Raw genomic sequence first — 24793 nt, 5'->3', positions numbered from 1 at the left:
GGTACCCATGGGAATTCCAATCGATTGTTAGAAGACCTGTTTTTTTGTTCTTTTTAAAAAAACACATATATGTAATTTGTCAATTTTTTTAATGTCAACTTAAGAGTATTTGTATGTGCATCAGAATGTTTTCTTGTAACAAAATATTTTTGCAGATGACCAATGACAAGGTTAATAAATTTACGAGTTCCATTTTTAGTTTACCTTAGTAAACTCAGGTGACCTATTGCTATCCGTTTTCGTCCGCCGTCGTGTGTTGTGCATCGTCCGTCATGCGTCGTGCGTTAACATTTGAACATTTTCAGCTTCTTCTCTACAACCGCTCAACCAATTTCAACCTAATTTGGCATAAAGCATCTATGGGTGTTGGGGGACAAAAGTTGTGAATTTTATGGAACCTGCCCTCCTGGGGCCTGAGGGGTGGAGCAAAACCCACTAAAATTAATGTTATCTTTAAATATCTTCTTCTTTACTCCTGGACATCAAGCAGTCAAACTGTTTGCATGATTGTAATTAGCATTGAGTCCTCTACCAAAATTAGTTATGTTGAATATTAATAATGCTGCCTTTTTCAAATTTGTGAATTTCATGGCCCCTACCCCCTTGGGCCTGAGGGGTGGGGCCAAAATCACTAAACATAATGCATTCCTTAAAAATCTTCTTCTTTACTCCTGAACATCGAGCAGTCAAACTGTTTGCCTGATAGTAATAAGCATTGAATCCTCTACCTAAATTATGAAATTCATGGCCCTGGGGTCAGGGGTTCTTAAGTGCTAGGGTAGGGCTATATAGATTATATAGTGAATAAGCATTATTTCTTTGAAAATCTTCTTCTCTGCTCCTGGGTATTTACACACAAAATACATAATTCTGTTGAATAATGCTCCCTCTTCCAATTTTGTGAATTTCATGGTCCCTGCCCTCCACCCCCCCCCCCCCCCCCCCCCCCCCCCCCCCTCTCTGGGTGCTGAGGAGTGGGACCATAACCACTAAAATTAATGCAATCTTTGAAAACTTCTTCTTGTAATCAGCATTTAGTCCTCTACCAAAATTGTGAAATTCATGGCCCCAGGGTCAGGAGTTCTAGTGTTAGGGCGGGGCTTCATAGATTATGTAGTAAAATTGCATTATTTTTTTGAAAATCTTCTTCTCTGCTCCTTGGCATTTGATTGATTAATTGTTTATTGTTTAACGTCCCTCTCGAGAATTTACACTCATATAGAGACGCCACCACTCGCCGGTGGAGAGCTTCAAAGTTTGTCCTATACTCGGCACTCAGGACCATTGAACAGTGAGGGTTCTTCTTCGTGGAAGCACCTTCTGCGACACGAGACTTCGGTTTATACGATCTCACCTGAAAGACCGGTCTCCAAGTCCATTGTGGGATTCGAACCCGCGACGTAAGGATTGACGCCTTACTTCGCGACTCTAGAGCAGACGCTCTAACCACTGCGCTACTCGCTGGGCATTTGATGAACAAACCAAATACATAGTTTTGTTGAATAAGGCAGCCTTTTCCAAAATTGTGAATTTCATGGCCCTTGGGTCAGGGGTTCTTAGGTGCTAGGGTGGGGCTATAAAGATTATGTAGTGAAAAAGCATTTTTTTTCTTTGAAAATTTTCTTCTCTTCTCCTGGGTGTTTAATTAAGTATGAAAGTTGTTACTTGATACTCATGTGACATATAAGGCCTCTTGTTATTGAAAACACAGCTGTCAATTATATCAAAAAGTCTGGACTTTAATTTATCTTGGGGAATGTCTGTTTATAAAGTTAAATGCCGTACGTTTTTAAGCTGTGAATTATAGTGAAATCTTGTGATTTCAAATTGGCCGAAAGTACCTTGAAATTATTCACATTTGATTTACACCACTTCATGAATATATTGTTGCAGAGTACTCTTGAAGTTTCTTCTTCACTACTGTCAATATCTTAGTGAGAAGTAAAAAAAGAGGCTTGGTTTAACATTTACTGGAACGCACTACGTATCTTTGTCTGTAGGGATTCTTATAAATTTTCTGAATCTAATATCGAAATGGTAGTTAAAAATCATTTTGGTTCTTTTGGATATCAAAACTTTTCAAAAGTCACACATAATTTTGAAGAATTTCTTCCTTAGAAAGTGAACTATGAGTATAATTTGGATTACCACTTGTAAATTCTAATCCCAGATCTTTTCTTAAATACAATTTTCCAAACGAATAGAATGTTGTTCTTACCTGCCTTTTCAGCAGGGACCAGAACGTACTGATCATGTAATATATATATAGTGGGTTGAGTGGTATAAGAGAAGTTGCAAATAAGAGATGTGTTCCCCAAAGCGTAACAGGCGGACATCCCGGTCACTATGTACCCTCCGATTGCTGAAGTGCTAAATTACAGATTGATTTTTTTATCATTTCTTCAGAATGTTTATTAAGGTCTTCCGTCTTCAGCAGAAGACCTTCTTGTTATTCTTCGGTTTCTTTTTCACTTTTTTCTTACCTATTATTATTCCTTTTTATCTTACCGATTTTGTGCACGCGATTTCTCGAAAACAGCTCAATGGATTTTAATGAAACTTTCAGGACTTATGTAACATTACTTGAACTTGATTCATTTTTTTTCCGTTTTGATGATGTCACTTCCGGTCCGGAAATATTGTCGATTTTATGATTTTTGAAGGGACAGGTTGTCCGTGAATGTTCTAAAAAATGGCTATAGATAGAAACATGAAAATATCAGTTATGATAGTCCTTAGTCTGTAGATGTGCAAAATGAATTTTATTTTTATTGAAATTGCCACACGTCGGCGCTCGCTATCGCTCGAAAATTGTCCTATCGCAAATTTCAAAATTTTAAAAACATTTTCTACGATATCTTTTTACCTGGAAATATTTTTTTAGAACATATAGCAAAAAGAAGTGTAGAATTCCAAGATAATCAAATCAAATAATCTCTTGAAAAAAGGACTGGCCCCTCAAATAAAGGGCCTAGAGGGGCCGAAATTTTTTTTTTATCTCAAAACGTATTGAGAATTTGTAATACATCAAAGAAGAAAAGTTGTTCAAAATATATTCTGGAAGCAAAAAAATAAATTTTCCGTCCGTCATCGTCATTTCCGGTCAAACTGGAAGTTGCAAAAAATGGCTTATTTTTGCATTAATTAACATAGTATCAGAGGATTCAAAGCATTTTTTGGCGGTATTTCTCATTTTTGTTTAAAAAGTCATTCCCTTTTTTGCAAAACATTTTCTTATGTTTTACACATGTAAACTTAAACATTTTTATTGATAAAATACAATGTTTAGCTCCGAACCTCAGCCAGGAAGGACAACTCTTTAATTCATAATTTAATTCATAAAGTCTCAAAATGAAGCTTGAAAATTAAATTTTTTCATGCAACTATTTTCATTATATGCCTCTCTATTTGTTTCAATGTTATTTGAAGTTCTCAGAAAGGTCTGATTAAAAGTTGAAATTTTTACCCCATAAAAGCATTTTAATTTAGAATTACATATATCAAGAAAAAAAAGTTCATTTTAATCTAACCATAGATACCAATGTTTCTTAACATTCTATGAAATTAGAAATGATTTATCGAGCTTTGCAATGACAGGGGAATTTTTATACACTTTGTAAAATGGTTGAAGTAAACAAAAGAAATTAAAGAACATTATTTGTATAAAAATTGTAGAATTTCTTCAAAAGCCTGGATATCAATGATTTTTTGTTTTTTGAAATGATCGAATTTGAATTGGAAAATGCATAGCAGGTGTTTTATTCGCAATTCCTGAAAATATATTTGAGATTTACTAATTTTCTCTATATTTTATGATTAACTTGAAAGATGAAGATTAAAGAATTATTATGGGTAAAAATACGTTACTTTGAAAATTCAGAGACATTTTTGTAAGCAATTTCAGTCAATGATAGATTTTCAGAACCTGAGGATCGAAGTACCTTAGGTTGAGAACCATTCTTCAGAAAATATATTGATAAAAGTAGTACGTACAAAATTACCTTAGAAAACATTATCTGTTTTGCAGAAAAAATGGAGAAAACAGGGAAAGAAGTACAGGAAATGAAGGGTAAAGTATTATATAAAAATTTTATATATTGGTGAGTTGGAAATTAATAATTACAGCTTATTCTGATATCAAAACAAATTACACTTATCTGCAACTAACCGGATGTCTTTTGCTTCTAGTTCTAATTATTAAACTGTGCGATACCAGTGCATTATCATAGGCAAAAATCATACAATTCTATACTTGTCATGTATTTTGATTTAATGTCAGAGCAAAGCATACTGCAAATAGAGAATGCAAATAATTATGAATATCTTAATAAACTAGTTCGTGAACTTGCACGTAAAATAGAACATGGATTTTCCATGGAAAGAAAAATCGTTAAAAGTAACTGATTATAGTAGTACGAACAAAATTACCTTAGAAAACATTATCTGTTTTACAGAAGAAATGGAGAAAACAGGGAAAGAAGTACAGGAAACGAAGGGTAAAGTATAAAATTACAATTTCATATACTGTAATTCATAATACAATTTATTACAATTTTACCCGTGAAATACTGTAATATAAATAGAGAATATTGCAAACTAAAATCCATATCATATGTCATATCAGCCCGAGTGGCCCCATATCAGCCCGAGGGCTGATAAGGGGCCTGAGGGCTGATGTGACATATGATATGGATTTTAGTATGTAGTATTCTATTCATCATATATTTAAAACATTTAATATTCGAGTTTACATATAGTCATTGAAGAATGTTTCCTGCTTGTTTATGAACTTTTTCTTTAAAATGTCATAGAACCAATTTTAGGTAACTGACAAAAAAATAAGACTACAAATGTCATTGAAGAATTATTTCATATGAATATTTAAATAAAATTAAGTAAATTAACATTTAACTTAATACAAACGTTACTTCCGGTTTGATATGGATTTTGGCCCGTCGGTCCGATACGTGATATGGCTTTTCGGACCAGTCCGTGATATGGGGTATTGTGATGTCACCCGTATTACACCGTGCAGAATTGGTATATTTACTACTAAGTATATGATAATTATTCATCGAATAAAAAATGATATCCTGTCACAGTTTAAAAGGATATCAAAATGATATCCTTTCACAGTGTCAGAAGTGCGGGAAAACTCTAAATTTCCCTTCCCAAAACGAAGATTGCTGTAAAAAAAACTTCTTTGACCTAATTTGAGATAGATAGAAATAAATAAACCATTCTGACAGCGAATTAAACTGTCAAATTTTCAAAAAATATGTTGCTAAATCCACGTTTATAGTGTTTTCACTTCACTAGCTATGACGTCTCACCCGCTCAACTATGGCGTCATGTAACCTATGAATGTATTACAAAAAGACATAGGCAAAGGGAAAAGTAAAAAAATTAAATGAAATAAATAAAAAAATTCAATGTTTTTTAGTTGAATATGGAATATTATATGGAATTCCACATTCAACTACAAAACATTGAATATCCTTTATATATATAATGGATTATGTTGAAAATTACGCCATACGATGAGCCAGATACGAAAAAGAAGACGTTGATTCCTTGTCATAATGAATTAAGTGTATCAAATCCATGTTAAAACCGTTCGATTCTCGTTCCCGTCGCCGCGTCAAACCTAAGACGTAAAATAGGTAGTGACTGTTCCTTCACCAAGCGCCCGGCATCAGAAGTGAAAGTCACGGGTCCTTCGGATATGACCTTTAAGACGAAAGTCCCGTGTCACGGTAGTCGCTGGATCGATAAAGAACCCTCACTGCTTAATGGCCCTGAGTGCCGAGTATAGGTCTAGATTTGTAGCCGTTCATCGGTATACGGTGACGTCTCCATACGAGTGAAAAATTCTCGAGAATTAATTCTACAAGTGGTAATCCTACTTATACTCATACTTCCCTTTCTAAGGAAGAAATTTTTCAAAATCACTGTCAGTTTTGAATACTTTTAAGGACGTTCGATCCTGATATTTTGAGCGTATTTCGCGCAGGTCCTTTATTCATAAAATTTAGCATCATTTTTAGGTTCTAACAATAAAACTGAATTCAACAATGCAAATTAAACTATATTCAATGAAAAATCCGCGATTAAATTCCATTCAAGTAGAATTATGCTAGGGACTATATTTTGTGGCGGAAGGTTTTATAGACGAAAATGGTCAGTTTTTTCCATTTGAACTATAATAGTACTGTTAATTTTGGATGCCTATTTTTCCATGCTGGTTGCACACAAAGCTGTTTTTTGCAGTGAAATATGTTATGCTGGTTCTGAAATATCTATTAAATTATTTCTTATGAATTCTTTTAGCAAAGTTTGACAAATATAGTAAATATATTCTGAAAATCCGGGAAAAAATTGAGCCAATTTTAACGTAAAATTCACACTTTTTTGGTAATATCTGAAAATGTACATCATATACCCCCACTTTTGATGTTCTCTTCTAAATATTCAAGATATCTTTGACCTATTTGCTTAAAATCAGAAAAAGTTTAAGACTTTAAAATAATTTTCTTGCCTATTATATTTCCAATGCCGGAAAAATAACATTTTATTAGTGCAGAAAGGTCAAATAATTGATTATGCGAAGCAATTTGAAACTTTTTCTTAGTCACAATTTTTAAGTGTCTTTTTTCAAACATACTTTGAGTTCATTTTGTTTCATGCTTTAATTGGATAAAAATATTGGAGGGAAAACGTCGAAGATGTAATGTTTAATTAAAACACAAATTTCAGTGCAGAAAGGTCATATTAAATGTACTGTAGCGCTAAAAGAAGCATATTGACCCCCATTTTTTTATTTGAATTTTAACTAAGCTATGTATGTAGAAACTAAAAATATACTTGGCAAAAAAAGTTTAAGACTTTAAATATCAGGATCGAACGTCGTTAATACTCCACAGAGCCAAAATGAATTTGAACTACCTTATATATATATATTGGATTCCGAAACCTTCATGAGAATCCTTACAAAGATACATAGCAGGTTCTAGTAAATGTTCAACCAAGCCTCTTTCGTTACTCCTCACTAAGATATTGACAGTAGTGAAGGAAAAACTTCAAGAGTACTGTGCAACTATATATTCTAGAAGTGGTGTGAATCAGATGTGGATACTTAAAAATTCTAAAAAAAACTTTTGGACAATTTGAAATCACAAGATTTTACAACCAGAAGTCTCTGTCGAGACTGTAGCTCTACTGGTTTATACTTAAAACAAAGGAAGAGAAAAGTAGCAGTTGGGACTTGAGACTTTAAATCAGCAATAAATAGAAAAATGATCCTTGCCACTCATCAAAATAAAAACCGATGCACAGAATTATGTATCTTAGTATAGTCTACTTGTATGCCAAGTTATATTGAAATCGAACTAAAACTGTAGGAGGAGTAGCATTTTGAAACAATTTCACAAAAATTTCTATTCTTAGTAACCATGGCAACACCGTTCATTGAAATCAACAACCGATGCACAGAATTATGTATCTTAATGTAGTCTACTTGTGTGCCAAGATATATTAAAATCGGACTAAAACTGTACGAGGAGTAGCATTTTTAAACAATTTCACAATTTGTATTTTTAGCAACCACGGCAACACCGTTTATTGAAATCAAAAACTGATGCATAGAATTATGTATCTTAGTGTAGTCTACTTGTGTGCCAAGTTATAATGAAATCGAACCAAAACTGTAGGAGGAGTAGCATTTTGAAACAATTTCACAAAAATTTCTATTTTCAGCAACCAAGGCAACATCGTTCATCGAAATTAAAAACAGATGCATAGAATTATGTTTCTTAGTGTAGTCTACTTGTGTGCCAAGTTATATTGAAATCGGACTAAAATTGTAGGAGGAGTAGCATTTTGAAACAATATCACAAAAATTTCTATTTTTAGTAACCTCGGCAACACCGTTCATCGAAATCAAAAACCGATGGACAGAATTATGTATCTTAGTGTAGTCTACTTGTGTGCCAAGTTATATTGAAATCGAACCAAAACTGTACGAGGAGTAGCATTTTGAAACAATTTCACAGAAATTTATATTTTTAGTAACCATGGCAACACCGATCACCGAAATCAAAAACCGATGCACAGAATTATGTATCTTAGTGTAGTCTACTTGTGTGCCAAGTTATATTGAAATAGGACCAAAATTGTAGGAGGAGTAGCATTTTGAAACAATTTCACAAAAATTTCTATTTTTAGTAACCTCGGCAACCATGTTCATCGAAATCAAAAACCGATGCACAGAATTATGTATCTTAGTGTAGTCTACTTGTGTGCCAAGTTATATTGAAATCGAACCAAAACTGTAGGAGGAGTAGCATTTTGAAACAATTTCACAGAAATTTCTATTTTTAGTAACCATGGCAACACCGTTCACCGAAATCAAAAACCGATGTATAGAATTATGTATCTTAGTGTAGTCTACTGGTGTGCCAAGTTATATTGAAATAGGACCAAAATTGTAGGAGGAGTAGCATTTTGAAACAATTTCACAAAAATTTCTATTTTTAGTAACCATGGCAACACTGTTCATCGAAATCAAAAACCGATGCACAGAATTATGCATCTTAGTGTAGTCTACTTGTGAGCAAAGTTATATTGAAATCGGACCAAAACTGTAGGAGGAGTAGCATTTTGAAAAATTGTTTACAGACAGACAGACAGACAGACGGACGGACGACGGACGCATTACTATCGCATAAGCTCTTCTGGTCTCTGACCAGTAGAGCTAAAAATCAACAGCTTAAAAACTTACGACTTTTCAACTTTATACACAACAATCCCCCACGACAAATTAAAATCCGGGCTTTTTGATATCATTGACAGCTGCTTCTTTAATAAAAATGGAACTCATAAATTTGCTTACCTTGTCATTGGTCATTTGCAAAATTATTTTGTTAAAACAGATTCTGATTGCACACATAAGTACTCTGAAGTTGACATCAAGAAGATGCTTGAGTTTCTGATTGACGATATCTATGTGGTTTTTGGAGACCAGGTATTACAACAATCTATTGGAATTCTCATGGGTACAAATTGCGCTCCGTATTTAGCAGACTTATTTTTATATTCATATGAAGCAGAATTTATGCAAAATCTTATGTGTGAAAAGAAGAAAACACTTGCTGTGGCCTTCAACTCGACATTTAGATATATCGACGACGTTTTGTTAATTAATAATGATAATTTCAATTCCTACGTCGATGCGATATTGTTATGGGTCATAATAACCCTTAAAGCCAGCAAAGATCAATCACACAGTTTAAACTTAACAATAATTTATTTACAGTAATATACAAATCATTAAGTACAAACTTAGCAAAAATCTAAAAATACATACATCAGAGTGTCTGTTGCTGGCTTATAATCAAATTTAACGGTTCAATAAACAAAATTCTGACAATAAACTGCAAAAGTGCAAGAAATTCTTAATCCCGGACGAGCCCCCAATTCTGTTATGGGTCAGAATTACCCGAAATGCCAGCAAAGATCAATAACAAAATTTAAACTTAACAATAATTTATTTACAGTAATATATAATAAGTATATGAAACATAAAGTACAAACTTAGAAAGAATCTAAAAATACATACATCAGAGTGTCCGTTTGCTGCACACAATGTCCCAGTGAAATTATATCCCAGTAATACCTCAATGATGCTTATACGACAATTATCTATGCATCGAATTGACAGGGTATTTTTACAGTAATATAAATCTAGAATATTCTAGAAGGATATGGAAATAACGAACAGTATTCAATCTCAACGTCCATTAAACAAATATACAAAATAAGAGCAGAGCAAACACGGACCTCCGAAACATCAGAGGTGGGATCAGGTCCCATGGAGGAGTGAACATCCCCTGCCGACCGGTCACACCCGCCGTGTGCTCGTTGTCTTAATCAGGAAATAACGGGAAAAAAATCCGTGGTCAATTCAGTGTATAAATAATGGACTAATTGTAAATACATGATATTCCTGGAAATTGTAATGGACTAATTGTAAATACATGATATTCCTGGAAAGTTCTGGACATGAATAAAGTTAAGAATGTTCTAGAAAAAATGACCAAACATATTGACCACTCTGGAATGTTCAAGAAACTTAATGTTACTAATAATATACAAGATGAAACATTTCTACACATCTCACAACAATATATTCTGGTGAGCTTGAGATAAAAGATACCACAGAGTCCGACAGTTCTGCTTCATATTTGGATGTTTTACTTGAAAAAGACACAAATGATAATCTAACAACCAAGTTACATTTGTATATGATAAACATTTCTAATCATGACAACGAGGACACGGTGGGTGTGACCGGTCGGCAGGGGATGCTCCCTTCTCCATGGCACCTGATCCCACCTCAGAGGTTTCGGAGGTCCGTGTTTTGCTCTGCTCATATTTTGTATATTGTTTAATGGACTTTGAGATTGAATACTGTTCGTTATCTCTATATCCTTCGAGAGAAACATAAACAATATACATTCAATCAATCAAAGAACCTTGAAGTACATTGAAAGGTATAAAATGAAAATTGTTGCATGAAAACATTAAATTTTCTAGCTTCATTTTGAGAACTTTTAAATCAAATTCAAAAATAAACAGTTATCCTACCTGGGTGAGGATCGGAGCACCTTAAAGGAGACTACTTATATTACTGTTTCATTGATCAATAATTTCATCAATAATTTAACTTATTTTAGAAATTGTTCATATGTGGAGCATACTCTTGCATGCTGAATCAACCGAGATATATAAACTCCGTGCTCAGGTGATGAAAACCTACAAAGAAAAGGGAAGTTGAGTTTAGAAAAAATGAATCACGTTTATCATAGAGATTGGTTGTTAAATTACTGTTAATGTCTTTTCGAAGTAAAACATTCAATATGAAACAGATGTGACGGACTTTAAGTGCCTTTTATACAAGTAACAAGGATATATTGTATCGACATGAAAATGGAAGTTACCATTTTTAATACAATACGTCGTTGATATATCTAAATTTGAGTTGAAGGCCACCAGTGTTCTTTTTACGCATAAGATTTTGCACAAATTCTGCTTCATGTGAATACATAAATAGTTTTTCTAATAACGGTATGCAATTGGTACCCATGGGAATTCAAATCGATTGTTAGAAGACCTGTTTTTTTTTATTAAAAAAAAACAACACATATTTGTAATTTGTCAATTTTTTGTATGTCAACTTAAGAGTATTTGTATGTGCATCAGAATGTTTCCTTGTAACAAAATATTTTTGCAGATGACCAATGACAAGGTTAATAAATTTACGAGTTCCATTTTTTGGTTACCTGAGCAAACTCAGGTGACCTATTGCTTTCCGTTTTCGTCCGCCGTCGTGTGTTGTGCGTCGTCCGTCATGCGTTAACTTTTGAACATTTTCAGCTTCTTCTCTACAACCGCTCAACCAATTTCAACCTAATTTGGCATAAAGCATCTATGGGTGTAGGGGGACAAAAGTTGTGAATTTTATGGAATCTGCCCTCCTGGGGCCTGAGTGGTGGGGCAAAAACCACTAAAATTAATGTTATCTTTAAAAATCTTCTTCTTTACTCCTGGACATCAAGCAGTCATACTGTTTGCATGATTGTAATCAGCATTGAGTCCTCTACCAAAATTAGTTATATTGAATATTAATAATGCTGCCTTTTTCAAATTTGTGAATTTCATGGCCCCTACCCCTTTGGGCCTGAGGGATGGGGCCAAAATCACTAAAAATAATGCAATCCTTAAAAATCTTCTTCTTTACTCCTGAACATCAAGCAGTCAAACTGTTTGCCTGATAGTAATAAGCATTGAATCCTCTACCTAAATTATGAAATTCATGGCCCTGGGGTCAGGGGTTCTTAAGTGCTAGGGTAGGGCTATATAGATGATATAGTGAATAAGCATTATTTCTTTGAAAATCTTCTTCTCTGCTCCTGGGTATTTTATAAACACACAAAATACATAATTATGTTGAATAATGCTCCCTCTTCCAATTTTGTGAATTTCATGGTCCCTGCCCTCCACACCCCCCCCCCCCCGGGAGTGGGTGCTGAGGAGTGGGACCATAACCACTAAAATTAATGCAATCTTTGGAAACTTCTTCTTGTAATCAGCATTAAGTCCTCTACCAAAATTGTGAAATTCATGGCCCCAGGGTCAGGAGTTCTAGTGCGAGGGCGGGGCTACATAGATTATGTAGTAAAATTGCATTATTTTTTTGAAAATCTTCTTCTCTGCTCCTTGGCATTTGATTGATTGATTGTATATTGTTTAACGTCCCTCTCGAAAATTTTTCACTCATATGGAGACGCCACCACTCGCCGGTGGAGAGCTACAAATTTTGTCCTATACTCGGCACTCAGGGCCATTGAGCAGGGAGGGATCTTTATCGTGCCAACACCTACTGCGACACGGGACCTCGGTTTATACGGTCTCACCTGAAAGACCGGTCTCCAAGTCCATTGTGGGATTCGAACCCGCGACGTAAGGATTGACGCCTTACTTCGCGACTCTAGAGCAGACGCTCTAACCACTGCGCTACTCGCTGGGCATTTGATGAACAAACCAAATACATAGTTTTGTTGAATAAGGCAGCCTTTTCCAAAATTGTGAATTTCATGGCCCTTGGGTCAGGGGTTCTTAGGTGCTAGGGTGGGGCTATAAAGATTATGTAGTGAAAAAGCATTTTTTTTCTTTGAAAATTTTCTTCTCTTCTCCTGGGTGTTTAATTAAGTATGAAAGTTGTTACTTGATACTCATGTGACATATAAGGCCTCTTGTTATTGAAAACACAGCTGTCAATTATATCAAAAAGTCTGGACTTTAATTTATCTTGGGGAATGTCTGTTTATAAAGTTAAATGCCGTACGTTTTTAAGCTGTGAATTATAGTGAAATCTTGTGATTTCAAATTGGCCGAAAGTACCTTGAAATTATTCACATTTGATTTACACCACTTCATGAATATATTGTTGCAGAGTACTCTTGAAGTTTCTTCTTCACTACTGTCAATATCTTAGTGAGAAGTAAAAAAAGAGGCTTGGTTTAACATTTACTGGAACGCACTACGTATCTTTGTCTGTAGGGATTCTTATAAATTTTCTGAATCTAATATCGAAATGGTAGTTAAAAATCATTTTGGTTCTTTTGGATATCAAAACTTTTCAAAAGTCACACATAATTTTGAAGAATTTCTTCCTTAGAAAGTGAACTATGAGTATAATTTGGATTACCACTTGTAAATTCTAATCCCAGATCTTTTCTTAAATACAATTTTCCAAACGAATAGAATGTTGTTCTTACCTGCCTTTTCAGCAGGGACCAGAACGTACTGATCATGTAATATATATATAGTGGGTTGAGTGGTATAAGAGAAGTTGCAAATAAGAGATGTGTTCCCCAAAGCGTAACAGGCGGACATCCCGGTCACTATGTACCCTCCGATTGCTGAAGTGCTAAATTACAGATTGATTTTTTTATCATTTCTTCAGAATGTTTATTAAGGTCTTCCGTCTTCAGCAGAAGACCTTCTTGTTATTCTTCGGTTTCTTTTTCATTTTTTTCTTACCTATTATTATTCCTTTTTATCTTACCGATTTTGTGCACGCGATTTCTCGAAAACGGCTCGATGGATTTTAATGAAACTTTCAGGACTTATGTAACATTACTTGAACTTGATTCATTTTTTGCGTTTTGATGATGTCATTCCCGGTCCGGAAATATTGTCGAATTTATGATTTTTGAAGGGACAGGTTGTCCGTGAATGTTCTAAAAAATGGCTATAGATAGAAACATGAAAATATCAGTTATGATAGTCCTTAGTCTGTAGATGTGCAAAATGAATTTTTTTTTATTGGAATTGCCGCACGTCGGCGCTCGCTATCGCTCGAAAATTGTCCTATCGCAAATTTCAAAATTTTAAAAACATTTTCTACGATATCTTTTTACCTGGAAATATTTTTTTTAGAACATATAGCAAAAAGAAGTGTAGAATTCCAAGATAATCAAATCAAATAATCTCTTGAAAAAAGGACTGGCCCCTCAAATAAAGGGCCTAGAGGAGCCAAATTTTTTTTTGATATCTCAAAACGTATTGAGAATACATCAAAGACGAAAAGTTGTTCAAATATTAAGCTTAATCTTTTGGTGTCGTCAAAATACGTCCGACGTCGTCACTTCCGGCCAAACTGGAAGTAGTCAGAAAACGCGCATTTTTGCCGTTCTTGTCAAGTTTTAGGGTAACATATGTCTCTGGAAGCAAAAAAATAAATTTTACGTCCGTCGTTGTCACTTCCGGTGAAACCGGAAGTTGCAAAAAATGGCTTATTTTTGCATTAATTATCATAGCTTTATAGGTTTCATTCCATTTTTTGGCCGTATTTCTCATTTTTGTTTAAAATGAAAGCTACTTCCGGTCAAACAGGACGGAAGACCTACTCGTTACTTTGCAACGAGCTTTGCTCTAGTTGTTATTATTATAACTTTTGCTACAAATCCGATTTCATTTTTTTCCAGAGAAGATAATGGCTCCTATTCCCCAAAATGTTAAAGGTACGTACAATAGATTTAAATGACACAATACATCTAAATAACACAAAAAAAAAAAAAACAGGGTCAGATTATATTTTTTTCAAAATTAAAAACAATCATAAATTTGGAACCTTGTTTTTGGAGGGGGTGAACTATAACCGTTTTCTCTTTCACTCATAAACCTTCGTTTGTTTATATATCTCACTTGATTCGATACATGAGAGCATTTCATACGTTTGAACTATATCTAAAATAGGGTTATTGACAAACAAGTTGATGAAACAAGATTATCAGCAGTGTTGTTTAAAGTCATCATTTAAAAGTTCTATCATCGATACAATGACTTTGTGAGCAAATTCAATTTATCATTAAGTCAAATGCTGACTGACGTTTTTCATACTGATTGTTAGACCCTCATTGTCGACAATATTTTTTTCGTTATTTCCCGATCGTTATAGGGAGCACACGACAGGTGTAAATGGTCAAAATTTTATGAAAAGTAGCGAGTATTTCGGAACTTTCAGCATCAGAATTGTGCATTTGAACTAGTTTTTTCCATTATTCTTGTAAGAGTGTTCACCAGAAAATGTAGACTTTATGTTGACATATACTTCTGTTTAATCATTTATCCACTCTAAAATAATGTGACCGTTACATTTTATTCAATAATTGGTAAATTTTAACAACATAAAATAAAAAGTAAAGCAGTTTTTACACTTTGAAGCATTGACATTGTAAGGGAAGAAAGTCCTTATTAATAAAATATTAAATCCTCGGAAATAGTTCAAAGCAAAGCTTCATTTAAAATATCAATCAAAAACATGAAGTACTTTGCTTTGAAATTAATTAAACATTTTAATAACTTGATACTTTTAATGTAAAAACCTACCTATATTACCATTACGGAAGTAATTTTTAAGGCAAAATTGTTTTTATACCCCCCGAAAACGAAGTTTAGGGGTACAATGTATATTGGAATAAGCTTGTCCGTCTGTCTGTAGAAAATATTTTGTCCAGAACGTTTCTCAGAAACTATTGAAGGCATTTGTCTGAAAAATTGTCCATTTATTATTCACCATATGAAGGTATGCACCTGGTATTTTAATCATGATTGGATGTTTTTGTGCATTTTACAGGAATTTTTTTTTTCATTTTTCTTTTGTTGTTTTGTTCGGCCCATAACTAGAAAACTATTAGACTTACAACCATTAAACTTGCCAATTTATGCATCTTGGGTATAGGCTGTGCCATGACCTATATCAAGGTCACTATGACCTTTAGTTAAAGAGAATTAAAAAAAATTGCTATTGAATTACAAAATCCCAAAAATGTAAGACTGTTGCAGTATCCCTATTTATAACATGTAAAATCAAGAAAATATTTTTTTTTCATTATATACTTTACAGCAATCCATAGCAAATGTTATTTTATAAAGAGAAAATCTACCTTTAGATCTCCAAAGGGTACTCAAGCACTGGTCAAGGAAAATTTTGATAATAGAAAATTGCATGTCAAATTAGAGAGACATCAATTAGTTTAGTGTAAGGAGTTACCGTAAGTGGTAGAACTTCTGTCTGATAAAGGAGTTATTTGTATCTTGGGAACTGGGCTAATGAATCAGCCTTAAATAGGTTTAGTGACTAGCCTAACTTTTTTAATGAATTTGAGAAAAAAGCTAATTTGAAACTGCATAAAAAACTATGATATTGTATAATATAATCAAAACTAAGTATATTGTGTGTATGTGGGGGTGTTATTGGAATCAGCATGTCCATTTGCCATATGAATTACAAATTGAAACTTTTAGTCTGATATCAGACCTAAATGAATCAAGTATTTAAAAAAAATGGTAGATAGTCCCCACAAATCTACTAATCATGCAGAAACCTTATTCAAAATGATGCATCAAGATTACACAATTTTTTTATGCCCCGCCATATAGGCATATAGTGTTTGTCATTTCCTTCTTCTTTCCTTCTGTCCTTCTATCCTTCCGTCCTTCCGTCACACTTTGTGTTAAGCTCTGTTCAAAGCTCATATGCTGATAGATAATACAATTGCATCAACATTTTTTGACCTTGACCTTTCCTTTGACCTTGACCTCACTTTTCTTAAATATGTGTTTAGCTCAGTTTTAAACATACCATTCAAGATCGTGTTATCAAACTTCACATGTTGATACAAACTTGCACAGATGTTGCATCTCGGCATGAACAGTACCAGACTTGCTTCGGATTCTGGATCTGACCTACATTTACCAGATGAATGACCAGGTTAAAGTTTTTGGAGCAGGTTCATTCCTAAGGAACTATGAGCCATAATTGGACCAAACTTGCATGGATGATGCATCTAGAGATGGACACTACATGTACCACACTTGCTTCGGATACCAGATATGACCTTTATTTTCATTCCCAAGTAACTATAAGCCCTGCCTGAACCAAACCTGCATGGTTGATGGATCTAGGGATGGACACTACCAGACTTGCTTTGGATGCTGGATCTGACCTATATTTTCATTCCAAAGTAACTATAAGCCATACCTGAACCAAACTTGCATGGATGATGCATCTAGGGATGGACACTACCAGACTTGCTTCAGATGCTGGATCTGACCTTCATTTTCATTCCCAAGTAACTATAAGCCCTACCTGAACCAAACCTGCATGGTTGATGGATCTAGGGATGGACACTACCAAACTTGCTTCGGATGCTGGATCTGATCTACATTTTCATTCCCAAGTTACCATAAGCCCTACCTGAACCAAACTTGCATGGGTGATGCATCTAGAGATGGACACTACCAGACTTGCTTCGGCTACTGGATCTGGCCTATATTTTCCAAACAAGCAATTCAGCTGCATCATAATTCAAGATATTCTGATCAAATTTTATACACATACAAATTTTCATGTTGCTTTACTAATATATCCTCGGCGGGGCATTCATGTCCTATGGACATATTTCTAGTTTTCAGTATAAATCTTTCTAACATGTGTAACAAAGTTATACAAAATCTTTGTTTTCAGATTTAATTTCAGAATGAAACATGGAATTAAGCATTTTGATTACACTACAATGGAGAAAGTAAAGATACTGAATTAACGACGGATTTTTTCCGTTATTTCCTGACCATGACAACGAACACACGGCGGATGTGACCCGTCGGCAGGGGATGCTCACTCCTCCATTGCACCTGATCCCACCTCTGATGTTTCGGAGGTCCGTGTTTGCTCTGCTCTTATTTTGTATATTGTTTAACGGACTTTGAGATTGAATACTGTTCGTTATCTCCATATCCTTCTTCATCCATTTATCCCATCATGGTTATTAGTGGCCATGCATCAAGTGCTATGGACAGTTTAAATAGCATTTGTCATTTGATGGTCAGTCTCCTATCTCTAAAATCAAATTGGTATAGATCAAATTTTTAAGATTTATTAGTTATATTTATATATTTTTTGGATATATATCCTGTTAAAATATCAAGTGACCAATTTCATATCATCATGATCAACATGAAAGATATGTGCATATGTGTATGTTTGTGGAGTCTCCAATTGTTTCTAAGAAAATAGTGAACACCTCTTAATAGATCCATAAATATATCTGAAATTGCACATACTCTGAAAAACCCTCGAGGGTATATGTCCCTATTGGACAGTGCTAGTTCTAATTCATTTTGTTTTGTCGAAAATGTATTCATTAAATATAGTTGACTCGTATTGAGTATAAAAACTGCTTTAAGAAGTCGAAAATGTAAAAGTTAACATACGGACTGACAGGCAGACGGATGTCGGACAAAATGTGATCAGAAAAGTTAATGAACTAAGTGCACTTGAGCCTTTGGCTCAGGTGAGCTAAACACTTTAAGATTCCTAATTTGCCAACCCTGAAAGGCTATTTCAGGAAAATACGGTATTGTGTCATTAGTGCTCTCCAAATCCACATACAATGCGTATATTTTTATTGCTTTATTAAACTTTATTTGCATACAAAAAATAAACAAGCGTGTATTATAATTGGATGAAAATTGTTCCTTTGCCATGCACTCGGCACTTGAAGTATAAGTTGCGGGTCCTTTGGTTGAGACCCTTAAAAAACGATGAATTTAAGAAACAGTAAGAAGTCGAACCTTATGAAACAGAACAGGAGTCAAAAGTAGACATTACAGGTGCCAAGTGTCGCACATACAGTAACCATACTCGCGCTGTTATAAAAAAAACTTTTTATATTGCAAAATATTAATCTTATAAAACATTACCAATATGGGAAACAATTCAAATATAATGTACTCATTTCACTTTTAACACAAATATGCTGTGCTAATCGCATTTAATATACGAGGGGTGATCAAAAAGTTCACGAACGATCTCTATATCTACAATACCGTATTTCAGTTTAGAAAATATTTGGTTCACACATATCATTTAATTTCTATGAAATACTTGATTCTGATTGGTTGAAAAATTCTTTTGATACCTGCATCAATAAAATCTAGAGTTCGCTTCCACTTAGCAGCCGGAACTACTTGGCAGTCTCTACATGTATATTTCCCGCTTCCAGGTTACTTACTTCTTGAATGAATAATTTAATAATTTTACTTTAATAAATATTTTCCTGAATTTCGAAATATGTCCGTTATGTTACTGACTTATTTTCTACTTTCGTTTCTAGTTGAATTATCGCCCTTTGCTAAACAAATCAAATCGTCTGCATAAAAACAGTACAGTTTTGGGAAATCGACATAATTTTGTTAAATGTTTGGCTTTGAGCTGTCTGGTATGAACAATAGAATTCTGAAGAAACTTTTTTTTTGCTACCAAAGAGAGGAAAAGCATTAATCTGTTAAATTTTGGGAAATGAATGATCGAGAAAAACGACACTGCGTGAATGAGGACATATTCTTTTAATCTTACACAGTCGACAGCAGACTCTTTCAGGTTTTACAGCATTGACAGGTTGTGATACGTGCATGTGTATTTATAATATATTCAGATAAAAAGTTGTGCAAATAGAAATCCAAAATTTCTGTGACCAACTGTTAGGATATTTGAGTAGCTTCCCTTTACATTTACGAACTTAGATAACTTACCGGGGAAAATATACCGATTGGGATAACACAACAGGTAAGTTTTTTTTTTGTGTTAAAGAGCTGTAAATTATTTCAGAGAATGTTGCTAATGCCACGACAATATTTGAGAACGTTTCCTCGTTTGAGCCATTTTGAATTTCAGCAACGTTAACGTTGTTAAAATGTATTCGTGCGCACTGTTTTTGATGCGTAAATTCAATAGAAAGGTGAAAGAAAGTTACGTTTTATTTATTTAAAATCTTAATAAAATGATAAGAAATGAATGTAATATTTTTTCCTTTGATCGATGTATCAAAGAAAAATTTGGACGGAAAACTTTTTTATCAATGCGCTACGCGCATTGATGAAGTTTTTCGGATCAAATTTTTCTTTGATACATCGATCAAAGGAAAAAATATTACATTCATTTCTTAAAGCCATACACATGATCCATGAATAGCTTTTGCTGAATAAAGTTGTGCTTTTTGATTGTGACGTCACAATGTGAAAATGACGTCACTAAGTAGGTCACGTATGACGAAAATTAGTTGTCTCACTCGTACTCGTTCAACAGAGAACTGTAGATTTATTGCATATCTTAAAAATCCTTTGAAGTAGTCTATAAAAATTTGAACACAATTTATCAAGACAAATGTCTTCCTATAAATTCGTGTTAATGAAGGAATAAAGATGGTTATAAATGATACTTTTTTTATTGCCCAGTGAAGTTTCTAGTATGCCGGTCCCCAGAATCACGCGATTGCGCATGAGCAGTTATTTCCCTTGCCGTTGCTATGCAGAATGTAAACAAACCGCAATTTCCCACTCGCTTCAACAAAACGCATCCGATCGAGTGATTAGGGTTAGGTTATATAGTTTTTAAAATTGGGGTTGTTTTATAAATCCACTCTGTAATCTTTCTGACTTTGGGCTAATTTATGTAATTTTTGCTTACAAAAGGCACTATGAGTGCCTTTTGTGACCAAAAACTTGCATGAATCAGCCTGTCGAATCGTGCCGATATCTTACACTTTGGTTTAGTTCATGAAATTTTTGCTTTACAAAGGAAAGTTTAAGAAATAAAAGTTAGGGTAAATCAACTCTATTGTCGAAACATGACGATTTTCAGCGCTTAGTTTAGGCAAGTTATTGCAAAAGCAACTTACCGTTAACTGCAGCTCGATATCCTGACCTCCTAATCATGTCCAAATATTCAGAATATTTTTCCTTCCAAATCGATAATGATGCACAATTCAATCCATCGATGACTAATTAGCTAACATTTGTTAAATCCCTGTTTTTCTCACAAAAATCACGCAATTTTAATAGCATTGCACTTTGAGTCCTATCAGGCATTTCTTCATTACGTCAAAACACAAGTGACGCATCTCATGAATATTTATGAGATTACGTCAAAAATTGATCACGTGACTACCTTCCTAAACAACGCACAATGGAGATTTACTTCCTAGACAAGTACGTTATTTTACGAAATCTTTTAATTCTTATTTAAAAAACTGTGTTTAAAAACCAGTTTTTTAAACCCAATTTTTCACAAGGAACACGACTTTGGGGTCAAATTTGCAATTTGTGGCTTCTTTTTCGATTTTGTCGATCGCTCACGCGATCGTCTATATATTGTACACCGCCTTCGGCAGCACCTATTTTAGCGCCATATTTATGGGGACCGGTATACTAGAAGTGTTCCGCAAGTTTGAAAAGAGATGTGTTTTTAATTAAGCAATTTGCTATCAAAGACCTCCAATTTACACTTTGAAAAATACTTGAAAATTTCAACGATAATATACTTATTAAATACCTAAGATATCGTTTACTTTAGATTTTAAATATAATAGATATGATAAAAAGAAGGCACTCTTGAATAAATGTCTCTACAAAGACAGAGGATTTGGGTTTTGATGGTAGCAAACGCCAATGCTTATTTTTGGAAAGGGATAGAATGCACTTTACCGGTACGGCCGCCATTTTGATTCTTAGATCCGCGCGTGAGAGTGCGCGGCGTAAAAACTTAGCAACGTATCAACTATGATGGGGGCGACGCCATTTTGTTGTGTAAGAAACTCTCGAAGCGAGAAAAAAGATGTATAAATGGGGTTTCGCTTTTTTAAGCGGGGGTGTTGGGTCGGCAGCCCCCAATACGTAAAAATAAATAAAACAAACTTACCTTAGTCGTTAGATAGATCTGCATTAAGGCTCGGGGCCATACGTACGTGTCACTATACATGTAGAACCATTGTGTCTTTTTTTGACGAGTTGTAAATACGTTTTTATGGGTGATGAAGGAGATAAACGTCAATTTTTAATTATAGCTACTATCCTAGTGCATTCTTATTTTAGTAGAGATTTCCTATATCACTGCATTCCATGTGGTCTCAATGATTGTAAAGTATCCAGTGTTTTGCAAATTGAAATAGATAAATTTTAGTTCGTAAATCCAGGATTTACTGCAGCTCTGTTTCCAGAAATCTAAGATGTGTCTCTTACGTTTCATTTTTCTTATACTGCCGATTGCTGTTTCTCGAAACAAGACCGTCCTCACTGCATGTTTACAAGTTTTGCCCCTCCACTTATATTCAACATTTCCATAAACTAAGGATCACATTTATCGCTAAAATTTCCAAAAATTCTAGAATGTTGCAGTCAGTCAATCAAAAATATCCATTCATAGAAAACACAACACAAATCATCTTAAATAAGGTGCATGATGAATCACTGTTTACAATCAAATAGAGTGGAAGTCAAACTTTTTATTTCACGTCACCTACACTGACCAATCACAGCACTGAAATAAGTCACGTGCTTAACAACGTCACGACTTTGAAATGTAGCCGACAAAATGAAAGCCAAAGGTTTGTTTTGAAAGTGCTTTTAGTTTTAATTAATAACTTCGCTAATTAAACGAAGTTTATTAACATGAAAAATGACGAGGAATTCAAAAAATATGTTATTTTTGCATTTTATTGCCTTTTTAGCGAAATCGTCACGCTGACGCGTGACTCTCTTATAGAGAAAGAGCACGTGCTATTTCCATGTTATTTGGACATACTGGTAAAGTGCAGTTGTCCCCATGTATTTTAAATAAGTTCTCTCCGATTTTAATGCACATCTGCCACTTTTCTGCTCATGCGTGTAAATCACGTGATATAGGCGGTCACGTGACTCTCTCCGTAGCGTTCTGTCACAAAAGCTCAAAGATTTTTCTGAGTTTTATATTTCTTTCCATGTACGTAAATTGTTGAGCTTTTGTGACAGAACGCTACGGAGAGAGTCACGTGACCGCCTATATCACGTGATTTACACGCATGAGCAGAAAAGTGGCAGATGTGCATTAAAATCGGAGAGAACTTATTTAAAATACATGTATAATCAACAACGAAACCAAATATTCTTTCTTTTATGAAAGTTATTCAATTACTTCGCGGACTTTTTGATCACCCCTCGTAAGTAAAATGCAAATATTTAAGAAATGAATTTAATTCTTGAAGAATCATGAGGTTATAAACGACGAGCTTTAGCGCTTCATGATAAATATGCCGGCGTGAAGCGTTGTTGTTCATATACCTCATGAATCTTCAAAAATTAAATTTGTTTTTTATATTTACATTATTTTTCTGATCAAGTGACACACTAGTTCCGCCATCAACTGTCATTTTTAAAGCATAACACTTTGTACTATACTTTTGACATCAAGTGAGGTATTATGACGGAAATATTCATGCTCACCCATGGTGATTCATGAGAAAATATACAGTCTTCCTATTTGCGAAGACTCTTAAATAAAAGTATTTGGAAATGTAAATATAAATTGATCAAGCAGAATGCACTAAACGGGTGTAATCTGAATGGGTTTATTGTATTGTTCCTTTCATGTATTCAACCAACAAGCATAAAGCCATACTGAGCATGAATTATTATGTCTTAATAAAATTATCCAATAAAAATATCCTGGTGAGCTTGAGATTAAAGGGGCTTCAGAGTCTGAAACATCTGTTTCATATTTGGATTCATTTATATTTATTTTCTGTGTTTGTATTATTTATTGCATGATATATGTGCTTTCTGTGTCGTTTTGTGTGTGTATGTGTAAATATGCTTGTTGTGATATATGACAATGTGATCCTAACTGTTTTATGTGTGTAATCCTTACTGTTTTATATGTGTATATAGTCATTTATGATATGGAGTACTAATATTATGTCGGTCAAAAGCTCTACAGAGCTTATGTCTTCTGTTGTAAAAAATCCTCAACTTCCCTTACCTATGCAGCAATATACCTTTATCACCTGCATACGGAGTGTATATATCTCAGTTTATAAAACGAGGTAAATTATTGAAAAGCAAGTTGATGAAACAAGAATATCAGCAATCTCGTTCAAAGTCATCATTTCGTAAGTTCTATGGTCGATACAATGACCTTGTCAGAAAATACAATAAATCATTGAGTCAAATGCTGACTGAAGTTTTTCATACAAACTGTTAGTCCATTATATATACACTGAATTGAAGAAAGATTTTCCTGTTATTTCCCGATCATGATAAGGAGCACACGGCGAGTGTGACCGGTCAGAAGGGGATGCTCACTCCTCCATGGCACTTGATCCGTCTTCTGATGTTTTGGACGTCCATTATCTCCATACCCTTCAATCCATTATTTCCGATCGTTTAGTAGACAAAACTGCCTTATGATTGACGTAAACCAATAATAGCTGTTGTCCTTAACCAAGAATTTGATTTCAATTCATACATTACAAGCAGTGAGTTTTAATGTTTTACCTATTCGATATACTGCTGGAATCAACATATTGTCTTATCACATGTTTAACTCGGAACTCAGTACGTCCGCTTTTATTGGGATGTTAAAAGTGTACATGTTTTGGAAAATATCATTTCTTTGATGAGATACATTACCTATATTTAATATTTGGTGTGGTTCATGTTGTTGTAAGCTTACGACAAACATATCTAAATTACCAACGTGTACGACTACGGTTCCTACCGAAGCCTTTTATTGAAATACGAGCAATTTTACCTAATTATTAGCCATAATTTAACAACTTTATTAAAACGTTTTTTTTTATTTTAGATCAACAAAACATCGTTATAGAAAACTGGAAGGATGACGATTCTTTATATC

The 24793-nt window shown here is 34.2% G+C and overlaps 1 long non-coding RNA gene across 1 annotated transcript; it reads left to right on the top strand.

The window, feature by feature from the left end:
* The first annotated feature begins 4465 nt into the window (after window positions 1-4465).
* LOC134272317 (uncharacterized) lies at window positions 4466-24790 on the top strand. Its single transcript, XR_009993165.1, has 3 exons — window positions 4466-4496; window positions 14550-14585; window positions 24743-24790. It is a non-coding gene; the product is annotated as an uncharacterized LOC134272317 (long non-coding RNA).
* The last annotated feature ends 3 nt before the right edge of the window (window positions 24791-24793 follow it).

This window comes from Saccostrea cucullata, unplaced genomic scaffold (genome assembly GCF_032062105.1).
Source record: "Saccostrea cucullata isolate Sc308-1 unplaced genomic scaffold, CSIRO_AGI_Scuc_v1 ctg922, whole genome shotgun sequence".
Classification (NCBI taxonomy): domain Eukaryota; kingdom Metazoa; phylum Mollusca; class Bivalvia; order Ostreida; family Ostreidae; genus Saccostrea; species Saccostrea cuccullata.
The sequence above is the reverse complement of the archived record's forward strand: the minus strand, read 5'-3'. Positions and strand labels throughout refer to the sequence as shown.